This window comes from Monopterus albus, unplaced genomic scaffold, assembly GCF_001952655.1.
Source record: "Monopterus albus unplaced genomic scaffold, M_albus_1.0 scaffold7.1, whole genome shotgun sequence".
NCBI lineage: Eukaryota > Metazoa > Chordata > Actinopteri > Synbranchiformes > Synbranchidae > Monopterus > Monopterus albus.
This window is the reverse complement of record NW_018127887.1, coordinates 1623941-1640044: the sequence shown is the minus strand read 5'-3', so window position 1 is coordinate 1640044 and position 16104 is coordinate 1623941. Positions and strand designations below refer to the sequence as shown.

Genomic DNA, 16104 nt, shown 5'->3' with positions numbered 1-16104 from the left:
GAAGGGAGTGCTGGTTCTGTTGTCTGCTCTGAAACTTGAGGAGACCCTCCCCTACAGGCAAATGCACATAGTGTGGCACAAACTCAAAAAAAAAAAAAGATGACTCGGTGTCAATCGATGAAAAAAATGTGCTTTTATTTTCAAGCTTGGAACAAAAAAGGGAAAAAAGGGGGCATTTTAATGTGCAGACATGTCATGTGAAGTGCAGCTGTCTGAAGTGGACGGGACTGACATCCTGGTGATAGATGACAGCTGTGACAGTGTAGTGCAGCTGCTGTTACCTGCAGGCCACAGTCCACTGCACAGAGTCTGTGACCTGATCTGACCATAATGGATGGGACTGTCAGCCCCTCAGGACCACTGCAAACTCATGAACACACGTACACATGCACAAGGTGTACAAGCTGAGAGGATGCACCATATGTTATTGTAACAAAAAAGGGAAAAGCCGTATTAACACATATCTAGAGGGACAAAGGAACAGAAAGAGACACTGGAAGTAAGTGACAGTTGTTGAGAAAACAAAGGTGAGAAGAAAGAGACACAGTGAGCGCTGTCATGGCAATGTTCTAAAAATGACAAACAACAGTTAATTACCACCTCCACCCACAGGTAGGATGCATACATAAAGAGGAAGGTGACAGGACACCTGCTACAAAACCTCAGCTTGTTATCACCTGCAGGTATTTTGGGAGCACTGTGTGCCTGGAGACTAGTCCATTTTTTTTTTTTTTTTTACAGATTCAGTACACACGGGAAATGTGAAAGTGTGAGGGAAATATCAAGAGATGTGCTGCTCTGACTGAAAAAGATAGAGCTTGACATTTGGTCTCTGCACGATTTTTGAGAAACCATTTAGAGGTTGCTGCTGGTACCATCAACACTTAGCAGGAGGTTACATTCTACATGCAGGGAATTTTAGTGTTCCCCAAAGACCTTAAAAAGATCTAATGAAAAGGTAAATATGGCATCCCATTTAACAGTCAACAAACTGTAGCACCATTTCTCACAACATGTCATTATAGCTACATGCTGTTCTTACAAACCATGCATTCTGTGATCCACTAATTGAGACACAGCTATTTAAAATAGCCTATTTATCACTGTCACTGGCCAACAATTTGTCTGCGGAGACAAAGTAATCACTGTTCAGACAAACTGCAAATCCATCAAAGATGGTGATGATATCATTACAACTGGCAGGATCAAAGAGAAACTAACCTGACTCCTCGAAGTGATCCAAGATTAGCAAATGCAGACTAAAGCAAATGCCAGCTGCACCAAGACGATGCTGCGAGTGCAGTTTCTGAAAGGCATAAACAGTGTTCTGGCCTCCTCTCGCCTCATACAGGCACAGAAATCCGTCCAGCTTGAAGGTTCATCTTTGAGCACATGGCTGTTTGGCAGCGCTAAGAAACCCAACACAAGCTAATAATCATCGTTCTCTCCCAACAGATGGAATGGCATGTTTGTTCTTTCACACTTACAATAGGTGATGATCAGTATAATAAGTAGTACTTCTGGAACTCTCTAGTTTAAGACCATTAAGTGTTTGCTGTGTATGGGCAGAGTCAAAAGCAAAGAGCTCTCATCAGAATTACTGAGGAAGTCTCCCCAGATGTCTGTACTTCAGAAGTTAATCTTTAGACAACTTGAGTGTCTCCACAGAGTTTAATATTTTAAAGCCAGAGGTAAAAGGAGGGCAAAAAATGATAGCTCTATATCTGCAAGTTTCAAGTTTAAATCCACCTTTTTAAATGTCTCATGAATAAACTGACAAATTTGTCACTTCCTGTTTTCCACTTTAATGTTTAGCTGCAACTTCCTCAACTGAGACTAAAGATCCTCTCAAACTGTAACACTCGATATCAAGAAACAAAAGATGTCTCTTTGGGAATTTTCTGAATATCACCACGATCAGCTAGAATGCTATTTCTGTCTACACATAAAACCAGAAACCACAACCTGAGCTGCTCCTGATAGGCTGTAAGGCCAGCCAAAGATTTTCAAGGCCGATGCCAACCGATGTTAGGTTCAGTATCTATGTTGCCAAATACATTAATCAAGTACATAATTAATGCTCCAATATCCTCTAATGTGTGTCTGACAGAACTATTAGAGTTATAAAATACATTAGCATATAGTCTCGTAGGAAACCATCATAGATAAACTGTCTCCTCTAACCTCATGCATAAAAGTAACTACAAAGTTCTAACGGTGCTTCTTTGGTTTTTAGTCACAGTTTAGACTACAGTACCATAACACTAAGCTAGATCTATTTAGATGCATGTTTCTTATAGTAATGGAAAATAAATGCTTTTTAACACAATGACAAACTCACACCCTAAACTGGGAACACAAAACTGTGAAGAACACTATGTTCTCCTGGAAAAACAATGGGACCTGGATACTGTTTTTATTTATATGACACACATTTGACTTCTGTTACACCAGCATCATCTCCTCAAAGGTTAATGCACAACCAAGTACAAAATACTAGCAAACCATTTCCCAGCAACATCAATAAAAATAGTTAGATGGGTCAGTGATCAGATAGTCAGATTATCAGTGACAGCCTATGCAAGTGATCGAATGCTCCAACAATTGTGCCATCAATTGCTCCTGCTTCTTTGTGCCTGTATGGACCAGCAAGTGTAGGCTTCACTGTCTGTTCTGGCCCACCTTCTCCATCTCAGCAATATTGCAAGCAGCAATACTGATTAATGAGAACTCTAGAGCAATGCATCACCACTGAGCCAAGATGGGGGTGTGGGTTTGTAATGGGTTGTAGCAACACTACTCTTGAGCCTAGAATGATGATGATAACAGCCCCAAACTTGAGACACAGTAGGAAGGACTGAGTAGATCTGGGTCCTCAGGAGTCACACTGTGCATCCAGGAGAATTTAATGTCATTAGGAAGATTGGGGACTGTAATATATTCACATTACCATACAGTTTTATTGTACCCTCATAGACCTGATTAGGTGAACAGAGTACAAACAGCATTCACAAAGATGCAGAAATGGCTGAGGTTAATCAGGTAACTAGCGAGTGCACTGTCACACCCTGACGTGGGGGCCCTACTAATTGCCAACAGAAGAAAAAATACATTATTGCGCTCTGCATAAACATCTCAGCAGAAAACCTTTTGCACAGCTTATGGAGTATTCATATAAAATATCACGTTTTTTTTTTTTTTTTTAGGCTAGTTTCTCTTGTGTGTGAGTGTACAAAATGTGCAACACTTATTATGAGGAGCAAAACTCCAGAAACAGATGAATAAAGCCTTAGGGTAACATCCATCCATCCATCCATTTTCCAAACCGCTTAGTCCCAAACGGGGTCACGGGGGGCTGGAGCCAATCCCAGCCAGCTGCGGGCAAAAGGCGGGGTACACCCTGGACAGGTCACCAGCCCATCGCAGGGCCAACACACAGACGGACAACCACTCACACACACAAGCACTCCTACGGGCAATTTAGAGACACCAATCAACCTATGCTGCAGGTCTTTGGACTGCGGGGAGAACATGCAAACTCTGCACAGAAAGGCCCCAGTTGGCTGGGGCTCAAACCTGCTTGTTGTGAGCCAACAGCGCTAACCACTGCGCCACCGTGCTGCCCCCCTTAGGGTAACAATGTGTCTTAATTTCATACATTTTATAGAGTATACCTCAATGAAATATGTATCTACCTGCATATCTTTTGGCTGCTTCAACTTCTTTCAACATTTACTGCAGGAAGTGAGGCAAGAACTGCATTTATATTCTAAGAAATGGGCAATCTGCTGATATACCACTATCACACTTTTTACTCCCCAATACCATTATCTTTATTCGTTCACAATTCCAGCATGTGTTCCAGCTGTTACGAAGCATGATGAGATAAAAAGACTCAATTCTGGAGAGTCAGTGGGATGCAGCTCATTACCCTAATGATTAACATATGTAACTTTAAAAAGATTAATCATCTGTACATTTTTCACATGAGCTTAATTAAAACAAATTTTTCAAATTCAAACCAAAAGACTCCACAGAGAATTTGCACGGCAGCGCAGCACAATACAACTACATAAATAAAAGGAGTACAGCACAGGTGCAAGCAATAGTCCTGTGTCTGACGGTGGAGGGAAGGAAGTCACTCAACTACCACTGTAAGCCTGTAAGACAGAACAAGAGCAAAATGTCATGCACCAAAAACAGGTAGCAGACTTGGACTTTAAGCCAAAAGTAATGCAATTAAAACTGCATCATCAAATTCCTGCATCAAACACAAAACCCTTTGAGGTCCAGGTGCTGGGAGATGCTGAGAATCATGGGAGAACCAATAACAGGGCCCGCTCCCAGAGAATCTCATTCACTAATGGCCGACCCCTGCCACATTTTGCTTTTATTTTAACTCCACACAAACAAGACTGACTCATGCCTTTAAGTCACCCACAAAGGAGACCTGCTTTTCCCAACAACTGTAATGCATGAAACATCCTTATTTGAGAGGTATTTTGAATGAAATGCTGCCAATTTCTGTTCCACTACAAGTGTAATACAGGAAAACAAAAGTAAAGTTATCGGATATTTGAGCCACAAGTCAAAGTAGAGCAAAAAACAGAGAGAGAATTTGGTTAGAGTCTGTGGTGCATAACTCCACAGTATTGTTTATACAGAGGCTGTCATCCATTTCCACAGTGCACTGAAGCAGAGGACAACAAAGGAAATACTTGGTCTGTGTGCAAAAGAGGTCAATACAAAGACTGCTCAGACAGGCTGTTCGACACATGAATAGGCAGAAGCTGAAGGATTTGATTTTTCATGAAAAATAACACTGTAGAAGACACAGCGATGCTCCATCACAGTGACCCAAATATTACTATAAATAGCTGGTGCAGCAAGTCTTCAAACAAAAATGTTAATTTATGATAACTTATGAAAATTACCTACATTAACATATGGTTGTGACTCATTGTTTTGGCTAACAATGTCTATAAATCCCACAATACAGACACACAAACCCTCCACAGTAGTATGCAGTTATAAAATACACTGGATAAATATGGATGATTGTACCAAGGTATGAGATGTAAAGAGATGAATGTGGGTTGATAACTGAACGCAGAGACAGATTTACATGTGGTTGAACACAAGATCCCTGTATAACTAACTAAATATATAGAATCAAGTGAGGAATATATGATATTTGAGGTCAGGCATGCTGATTTTATTTTATTATTGTCTGTTTGTTTTAATCATCAGTAAGACAAGTCAGCTGGTTGATCCAAAAACCAAAACGCAAGAATGCAGTGTTCTTGTTTGCTTTTCAAACTGCCATCTTTACACAGTCAACCAGACTGGGTGCAATCGCACCAGAGATGAGTTTGACTAGTGGGACATTAATAAGTAGTTTCTATACAGCCATACCAGTGGGGAAAACACAGACTCAAAAGCAACAAGGAAAACAATGTAAGATTCACCACCTCAGTCATGCAATAAGCCTAAGATGCCAAACGCAGTGAAGAATACAGGCTGTCTCAAGGAACTGGGTCTATAAGAATAACATCAGAACTAGTTTTTAACAATCAAACACTAATTGATTTGCTTAACAGTTGTGATAAATCATAGACTAATTGGTTAATCAACATATTCTTTCTGGACCGAATAATACAATTACTATTCGATGATAGAGCGCAACTCATTCTGGAATTTCAAGGCCGACAACAAATTGTAGAGTGAAAACAAATATGACAGCAGATGATACTGGCCCCCATAATTATCAGTCAAGATTAAACTGATCAGATGTGATTTCAGGTGTTACGTAGCCAATTAAAGTTAATGATGATAATGATAATCACTTTTAGTGACCAAGTATGTTACACACAAGGAATTTGTCTCCGGTATAGAACTGAAGCAGCCATCTGCGGTGCCAACTCACACACACACACACACACACACACACACACACACACTGATGGCAGCGATATTCCTGCAAGGCGCTGCTCTGGTCATCGGGAGCAACTTGGAGTTCAGTGCCTTGCCCAAGGACACTTCAACATGTGTACTGGGGAGAACGGGAATCAAACTGCGGATCTTCCAGTTGGGCGAAGACTGCTCTACCTCCTGAGCCACAGCTGCCTCAAAATGATATAATAAGTATACTTAAAATATGTTATATTGATTAATTATCATTTATGAATGCTAGTTATTGTAATTCTACCAAAACAGCCTGTAGCACAAAAGCAAGCCAGGAACAATCAACACTGTCCGTCTGAGACGCAGCAGTAAAAGTTATTACTGCCAGGTTCTGCTCGATACTTGACCTGAGGCGGGAGCAGAAATAACTACTCAAACAAACTGTGTGTGCAAACACTTCCTTAGCCAAGTGGAGGAGGAGCAGGTGGAGTATTACGAGTAGTGGAGGACAAATGCAGGAACTGATTAGGACAATGACATCCATGATCATCTTAGTGTTATGGATCAAAAAGACATGATCAAAGCGCTCTGCCACTTCCAGCACACAACAATCACTTCCTTTGACACAAATGTTTCTTCTGGGAGATGCTCACACTCTGTGAGCTAGCACTGAGCCACTATAAGCCATTAAAACATAAGACATAAAATCCATTTTTACACATTGCTGCTCAGCTTCTCATTAGTGAATGGAAATCACTCTTGTTGATGCTTCTTTTCAAACAACAAGTCAGTTTACCCCCCCCCCCCCAAAAAAAAAATACAAGGTATGAATTTGCTTTTGGTGTCATTTATTAAATAAACTCCATTCATTTAAAAATACTGAGTACATACTCATTCAACTTAAGTGTTCCAATTTTTAACTAATCTGCTTGCTGCACCTTTTGCATTAGATTCTTCAGCAATGCAAATTATCAGTGTGATGCTAACCAGCAGTCAAGTCTTATTTATAAGATTTAAGAAGCAGTGTCTCACTAACACATGTACCATAAGCCAGTAAGGTGCACTCGGTCAGTAGTAAGATACATAACACTGCCATACTAAATAAATATTTAGTGGGATACCTACTGTAGCTCTTATCATTTTCACAATATACTACAGTACATGTAAACACCTTTTTCCTAGAGGGCAAGAAAACACATTCAGCATCAAACATACTAGAATACTGCATTCTCTGGAGAATATTCAGTAGTCATGTAAACAATATGCAGTTTAGACAAAAGAACATTTCTTAATAGGCTTCTAAGAAAAAAAATAATGTACAAACACAAAGAATATTAGGGTTAAATCTTTGTCTAAATTGTGTTTTGCTGGTTTCAAATGTGGGGAAAAAAAATTAATTTATGTAGTTTAAGAAAATTCATTGCGTCTGTATTTGTATAACAAAACTTGTCCTAATTAAAACGGGGAAAAAATGTTCCTATCAGGTTTTTGCTGCTCAGAGTTGTGTCACGAGGGGAATATATTATAAATTAGGACACCTTTGTCTTCAAGATTGAAGTTTGATAGTTTGCTAGATATAGATGTCCATATTTTACATTACAGTGCAGCACAGTACCGTCAGACCAGCAGCTCTTCTATGTGATGGAGCACCTTGCTCTGCATACTAGTAACCCTACAGGGCCTGCTGTCACTTCTCTACAAAACACCCCAAAGGGTTGTGGCAGCACAGCATAGCATGAAGTATTTAACTACATGATGGGCTTTGAGGTCAGCTCAAACTGCTTTTGAATGAGAGCCATGAAAATTTGACAAACTATATTAATGCATAAAGATGATCTAAAAATGCACAGTGTTTTGGAAACAGCTGGTTGGTGTGCAGCCAGACTGAAGTGTCTATGAGGTGTATATTCTGTAATCTGAAAGGCAGTGGAGCATCTGTATCGGGGTATAGCAGTCTCTTCCAGGAGTACAGCAGAATGCTAATGTTGTTCAACTCACCTCCGTCCTCTTGCCTCTCTGAAACATGCAAGGGCAATGCTGCATTAATCATGGATTCACAGCCTTCCTCCTTCATTCCTACACCCTCCTAACACACAGCCACCTCTCTGCTATCCTGGTTTCCTCAACACAACCCCCCCTGCCCACACACCCACACAGCCTCCTTTCCAACATGTGCAACATCATTAAAGACACATGTTTAACATGCTGCAAAATGTAAATGTCACTTATCCTGAAAACTCATAACTGGAAATCTGAGCCACATCAGAAAATACAAATTCACATGCCCACAATCTCACATACCGTAGCTCTCTTAAACAACACCCACTCCAAAAATGCATGAGTATGTACACCCATCCACACACACACACACACACACACACACACACAATACAATACAATACAATACAGTACAGCACTCCCATTTTCTGCTCCACTGCTCTGAGCAAAATGAGTGGGAAAGAGATACAAAAGCACCCAGTTGTATCTGTGAATTCCATTTCAAAAACCACTTCAATAAAAAATAACACACACTAAATTATCAAATGCACATAATGGTCAAAGACCTGTGTAGAAAATGTTGCGTGTTTCAGATAGTCAAAGCAATTTCTTCAAAAAGGGGTGCTGATTAGTTTTACACAATATAACAAAAAGGTGCCAACAGCCCAAAGGACAGAATGATGTAAATAGGAGGCAAAGCATGAGCAATGACACTATGAGAACTCATTTTATTCATAATGAATAGATGTTACAGAGGGAGACAAATAGCCCTGTGTCAGGCAAGAGAGAGGGCATTTAGTTGTGTTAACCCTGACATGAAGTGATGCTATGAGGACAAGAAAAAAAATCAACACAGGGATGTACTTGAACCTAAATAATAATTTGCCCTATACCTAGAAATTTGTACAGAAATATTTCTAATAATATGTTATGAGGAGCAACATGAGGAAAAATATGCAGCATGAATTATTACCTAAGGATTGGTCTCGGGGCAGATTCAGGTATATTTTAGTGGTATCAGCTAAAATAAAGCCAATCCATTGCTATTCTTCACTGTGTTCTGCCGTGTTTTGTCCACTTCAACCTGCTATCGTTGCACTGTGCTGCTCTCCTTGACAGCAGCTTGCAGTGCAAGCACTTTGCTGCATATTTGGGGAAAAATTTGTGTGAAAAATGATTTGGGGACAGCAGAGCCAGTGACTCTGACCTCCAGGTTGGGAAAATACACACATATGCCAACGTGAAACTCTGATTCCCTCTTTTTCAAATTGAGTAGAAGTGTCAAACACGTCCAGCTTCTCATTTTTAGTCAGCGGTGACAGATGCTTCTGCGAGTTAAAATGATAAACATCACTGGCAGCAGATCATATCAACTGTCATTAAATAACATTTAAATCTGAGTAATTTGATGGCAAAACTAGACTTACTTGTTGTCAGTTACACTGCAGTTCAATCACAAGTGCACTACAGGAAGTGTCAAGTGATGCATAACAAGTTAAAGGACTCCCAATGCCTTAGATAAACTTTCAGCCATATCATATCATTTTATTGATCAGCTTAATGGTTGTGAACTAGGTGCTTCAGTATGTGGATGAACTACAGTAGCAGACTATGCCTGTTCTTTATAAATGCGCCAGATACACAAACAAAATTACTTGGATATAGATTTTAAAAGGCAAAAGATACAACAATTGAACAAAGGTTTTTTTGAGAACTCTATGGGTAGACTACATTCTCTTATAAACACAGACGAAAATTGTTGCAATCTCAAATTCTTTAGTATTCTCATGTTTATTTCCTTTGTTTGCATTAGAACAACACAAAAACGCAGAGGATAAAAGACAAATCTGGGACATTCCACACAGAATTTCAAAAATGGGCTGGACAGAATTATTGACAACCTCAAATGATTATTTTGCAGCACACCCTTTGGATAAAATAACTGAAATCAGTCTCTTCCTGTAGCCATCAGTGGGCTTCTTACACCTCTCTACTGGAATTTTGGACCACACTTCTTTTGCCAAATGCTCCAAGTCTCTCAGGTTTGAAGGATCGCTGACTTGTGGTTCTTAAATCCTCAGGCAATTCTCTGCTCTTCTTTCTTTTCTCCATGCTCAGTGTAGTCCACACAACACAAAGGTTGAGTCAACTTTTCGCCATTTTAACTGGTTACAAGTGTGATTTCTATATTGCCAGCTCCTGCTGACTGCTACCAGGTGAGTTTCATTATAAATTAAAGGATCATCACATGCAAATATAACTATTTCTAAAGATTCTGAAAAGGTGCCAAAAATTTTGTCCAGTCCATTTTTGGAGTTTTGTGAGGAATGTATCAGATTTAGCCTTTTTCCTCCTTTTCTGTGTTGTCCCAATGTAAACAAATAAATAAATAAACATGAAAATACCAGAGAATTGCAACGATTTTCTGGGAGAAATGGTGCATTATCTGATAGAAATGCAGGGGTGCCAATACTTTTGGCTATAAATGTACTGTATGTCCTGGGTCAACTGAGGACAAAGAAACGATCTTATAAGAGACATGAGATTAATTTTGTTTCCTGTTCAGAAAGGTCAAAGGTCAGGCTCAGATCAGAAAGGTCAGGAAAACCTTACTGAATATATTTAAGTTGTTTGTTAGTTTTAAAAAAAGGAGTGCCGTTTGTATTTCATACAGTGCAGCAACAAAACTAATTTAACCTGTTGTGCAACAGAAGATATAACAATATAAGAATCTTTTAAACCATGTTAACAACACAACTGGTCATTTTAATTCTGATTAAAGACCACTTACTAGCATGATACTGGCACTAATAGAAACTACAGCTTTATCTCTGCTCTGTCATTCATTCATTAACCCTTTACTGGCTCATGTTTCTTTTGCTGCGTCTGCAGCAGGACCAGGTGTACAACAACATTTCCGCAGCTGGGACACTGCAGCAGAGCTACACTGCAGCACAGCTTTGCCTTCTGTCATAATGCTTGTACAGAGCTACACCGCTCTGCTACCTGAGGGAATTCATTTGTAAATAAAGCATTAATGAATGAATTTACTATTAAATCTTACCACAGCGACCAATACTGTTCAAGCTATTATTGAAGCAACATATAATTTTATAACTGGCAGCAACAAGCTAATAAACATAAACGGAGAAAATAAGCAGCTGTCAGAAGATGAGCATGATCAATAGCCTTTTATTGCTTTACCAGGCCCAGAGCAAGAGTCCATGTTTAGGCTCTAAAGCACTCCCCACTCCAATCAATACATCGAGCTGCTGATTTGAATAAACAGGACAGACAAGAAATGAGATGAGACACAATACTCTGCAAAAATATGACTTAGCCTTACATGAACAGAGTCAGAACACCAGTTATTTCTACTCACACACAGTTATCTGGTAAAAATGATTAGATTAAACAACAAAAATATAACAATCCATAAATATTATAGTGGGTGATATTAGAGATGTTACTGGTGTCCTTCTGTTGGTGTCCTTCTGTCTGGTCAGAAAAAAGAAAGGCTTTTAAAAAGACCCATATAGATGGAGTTGGAGATGACAAGAGGACTCCAAAAAGTGAGCACTGTGAAGAAATGATAATGGAAAGTGGAAAATGGAGCTTAGAAGAGGGATATTGGAAAGAAGATTGAAGCTGGGTAAAAGGATAGACAAAATGCAGGGTGTGGAGAATATGTGGTGTGGAACAATGAGAGGCTTTTAAAAAAAGAGATGTATAGTGATGCAATAGGCAAAAGATTTTTAATCTTTTCAATTACATTTTCCTTTTGATCAAGTTCTTCAGAAAGAATCATGTGTGTTTACAATCAAAAACAAATAACACAAGGCATTGTTTCTGCAAAATTTTCTTTACAAACCTGTGTATTGTTAGTGAAAATGGTGCAGCATAAAACCTGGAAGCCAAATATACTTACACTGTTCTAAATACTGAACTGTGTCACTTAGAATCAAAACGCTGTATAATGTACACGTGACAAATGTCTTATGCTTCTTGTGGACAAGATGTCAGAGCTGAACAGCATGACAACACCATGCTAGATGAGGAGCAATGGGGTGAAAGCCACAAAGGATGACACTTATAGATTGAGGATATTGCTTCCTACTGTTCAATGTGAGATGACAAAAAGAAACAACAGCATGGTGGAGATGCATGTCCTGCCCACATTGTTTCCTTTTAACCCCCCCAAACAGGTACACTACCTGTGGAGACTCAATTAGAAAGCCATTAGCCACTGACAGACTGGAGCATAATTGCTGCCTCAGGGGAATTCAGAAATAGGAGAATTCACTGTACAAGAACAGGAACACACCATGAAACCCATCAACCAGTAACATACATTACAAGGACATTACGATGTCTTAGATTTCAATGACAATTAGTGTACTGAGAAGTTTTATTTCTTGTCCGGCAGACAGAATGACAAGGAGGCAAACCGAGCAAAAGTCAGTAATCTGTGATGAAAATCACCTGAACTATTGGCAAGAGGCTTTAACATGACAACAGTAATATTAGATTTCAGTTTTTATCAACAGTGGAAATGTAAAATCAGTGCATTCTTTACAACTGTGCACCAGACATCTCTGAAACCATGCCCTCCGTTATTTTTCCACAAAAAAGCTTTAAGCAACTTTTCCCCCATATGCAGTGTTACTACCCCACAAGACTTTTGTGTATAAAATCAATGGACTTCCCCTTTAAGTTCTGCGCTGAGTTCAAAACTGTGTGATTAGTAGAACTAAAACAAATTTTGTCAATCACTGCAATTTTATAAAAGCGTGCAATGTAAGACTTTTGCAAGTTTTCCAAAAATCTGTCATTCTGGAAGACAGGAATGCACCAATCCATTTTTCTCTCCCAGTACTAATGCCAATACCTCAGGGTATCTGCTGGTACTAGGTGCCAATCCCCCATATCCCCCAAATATAAAACCAGTATATTTCACTGTGTGGAACTCATTGCAACCAGTTTACATAAGGTAAATTGAGGCCAGAGATTACTGTGACTAAAAACTAAACTGACAGCCCCCATCACTGAACAGATGGAACAGACATACATTTTTACAGTGATACCAACAGAAGCTACATTTCCTGTGAATCAATCACATCGTAGCCAGTACAGATCTGCCTCATAAGATCACTATATGCACTGATGGTATAGGTATGTGCATCCAACCAGTCACAATATTTTGCAAAATTAAACATTTCATTGAAATCCAATTTGAAAAAGCCAAAGTGAAATAGAACAAACCTCAGTTTTAGCAATCCAACATCCTTTTTGTGACTGTTACAGGGACTTTCTTTACTATGACCTCTCCTGAGGCATTATTTGCCCCAGTGTTATAGACCACATCAACAAGCTTTCTGACTTGTTTTGGAAAGCAAATTCAGCCACTGTGAATAATTACAGCACAACTCTGCTAGATCCTCAAGAGACTGAATGGTCTGTGTTAAATAGTCCGTAAAAGTAAAGTTATTAAATTAGTTGTATGAACAAAAAGTAATCTCCACATTGTAATAAAACAAAATAACATGGTTATTGGCTTGTAAGTAATTACAGTGTGTTATGGGGCTGTTGAAACAACCGTGGGTAGATCAACTGATTACCTCAACATATTTAGAATGTTATTTGTCTAATCACAATGAGTGACAGCCTGATTGCTGTATCCTCATTATACATAAAACTGCAGGTCCGTGTATGCATTGAAGGACACTGTAACTATCTTTTTATGACCTGTAAAATTATAGATTCACATTGCACATGATACACCAACCTATTCCCTACTATGGATTCTTTCAAATGGGGTGTTCAAGATAGATGGACTGAAGAGTTCTGAAAAGATTACCAAAGTTCAGAGTTTATGGAAATCACTAACTTGAAGTTTACCACGTTACCTTTAAATTTAATATGCTGTTGACTTAGAAGAGGCTTTAGGCTTCAAATAGCATGTTCCCACATCTCTGGATTTTGCATAGGGCTTCTAAAATTTTAGCAGTCGTCTTCCCTTCACGATGAGGGCGTCAGGCCTCCAGCATTTTAGACAGTGACGCCAGCGCAAGCAAGTAATCTCCTAAAACTAGGTCATATTCAAATCTTTCTGTACAGTTGACAATAACTGGTGGTTTAAAGGTAATTATTGTCTGGGGTTTTAATGCAATGGTCGATCTGCTTCAGCTAAATACAAGCTTCATACGTTATGTATTATAAAGGACTCTTTTTCATGCTGACAAGTGTTTAGCACTGAACAAAAATATTCACTTTTCCTAAAAGTCTATTAGCAAAATAAACACTTGCTAACAGACTGCAGACAATCAGAGAACCATCCTCATCAAGAAGAAGAACAAGGAATCCTACAACAGATGGTATGTGTGAAGTCACATGGCGCCATAATAATCCTTATAAAAATACTTAGTGAATTTTTGTCTAACCATTGCCTTTAGGATCAGAGAGCATGATCCAGATGTCAACAGAGGACAATAATGATCAAAAACAAAAATATTGCCTAATGGTGTGTAACAGAAGGAAGCAGCTTGATTTGTTTTTCTATCCTGTATGAGGGTAATACAGTTTTGCTGCAGAGTGATTAAGCACCTTCCAAAAAAAGAGCCATTGAGCTTCTGATACAAATTCAATATAACGGCCTTAGACCCTCAGTGATGGATGGCTCCTCGCCAAGGTTAATAAATTAATAACAATATTTTTCTACAGTATCTATGATCTCCTTTTTGGAGTGTGACTCACTCCCAGATGATGTTGAGCTCTGTTTCAAGAATTAATACTTTATTGTAGCAGGTGTTGAGTGATTCAGTTTCCTTCCTGAAAGAGCGATTGGCACATAATGGCTTTGGCCTACAAGAAAAACCTTTCATTTGATTTGCTAGAGAGAGGACTTCACCCTGTGAAAGCTTATTGTAATTATAGTGAATTTTAAAAAAGAGCAGCCATCTCATATTAGTGCAGCTCACCTAATGAAGGGCATTGGTTCCAATGATTTTAATGAATGTGTTAAGATGCACGTGTGAGATTGTGTCAAGACTTCTAGTCTCATGTTCAGTGCTCATCTTGATCAACTTGAGGTATCTGTCCACCTGCCCCCCTCCCACATTTATTTGCAAGATGGGTTGATACAGATATGCATAATTCATCTGTGTCCTTTCTGTCATTGCAAAGCCAAGCTCTGAGCAGAGGGGTGCAAAGCACAACTACAATCAATCAACAAGTGTCTGACACTCACCACAAATGGATTTGTTGATTGGATGTTACAGGATATCCATGCAAATAGAAAAATAATGTGGGCCATTCTATACAGAATGAGATTGTCTGGACCCTTTTCGCATCAGCAACAGCTGAAGTTCATTGGTATTCTACACCTTAGCTGCTGAACAACCCAAACTATCTGTTTCAGAAAATGCCTGACTACCCACAACAATGACGGCGTGGATTTGGTCAAAATACCTTTGGAGCACTCAAAGTGCTCCAGCTGACTCTGTGTGCCACCCAGAATGTGATTGCCTGTGTAGGTGTGCACTCTGTTTACAGCAATCAATGACTCGCACTATACTAGAGCTGTTGTTTACTGTACCTGTACCTGTACTGTATTGGGTGCTGCTGATGCATCTACAACAAGCACGCAGGAAGGCTGCTGAAAAAGAAAGCCAGAAACACCAAGTGTGATGGTTCTTTGTTAAAAATTTTGTAGTTACAATATAATGGTGTTGTACAGCATGTGTGCTGGGTTCTACTTGCGTTATCCAGTGTTTATGAGAAGTGACTGGGTGTGGTTTCCTTAGGTCAATGAGTCAATCAGAAACGTAGAGTCGCATACGACTACTGTGCCACAAACCATTTTGTTTCAAATCCCAAAAGGGACAGGCAGGCAGCTCCCGTCACAGGTGGCTAGCTGCTAGCTGTCCAGTGAAGCACTAACAAGATGGCGACAGCCAAAACTGAGCTTCAAAACCGCTTTTCAGAAAACCAGTGGGTGATGTCATGGAAGGTTCCTCCATCTTTTATATACAGTCAGTGGTGGAGACAGACTATTTCCACATGACTAGCAAAGCACGCCTGGGCCACTTTTGAGTTTATACATACTGTAGATATGAAAAATTTAAGAATACAGCAATTGTTTAAGCAGGTCATTTTAGAATGACTGTTCATACTTGTCTAACATTTAAGTATAATTCCTTAGAG

General features: G+C 39.3%; 1 long non-coding RNA gene across 2 annotated transcripts in view; it reads right to left on the bottom strand.

Annotated features, from left to right (window-relative positions):
• LOC109973939 (uncharacterized) overlaps positions 1-16104 on the bottom strand; it is a 55943-nt gene that overhangs the window by 11146 nt on the left and 28693 nt on the right. The window contains exon 1 of one of the 2 annotated variants that reach the window (XR_002276900.1): positions 1222-1301. The exons of the other annotated variant lie outside the window; for it this stretch is intronic. This is a non-coding gene — a long non-coding RNA (uncharacterized LOC109973939). Of the gene's footprint in view, positions 1-1221; positions 1302-16104 lie in introns of those variants that run through there. 2 annotated transcript variants of the gene reach the window in all.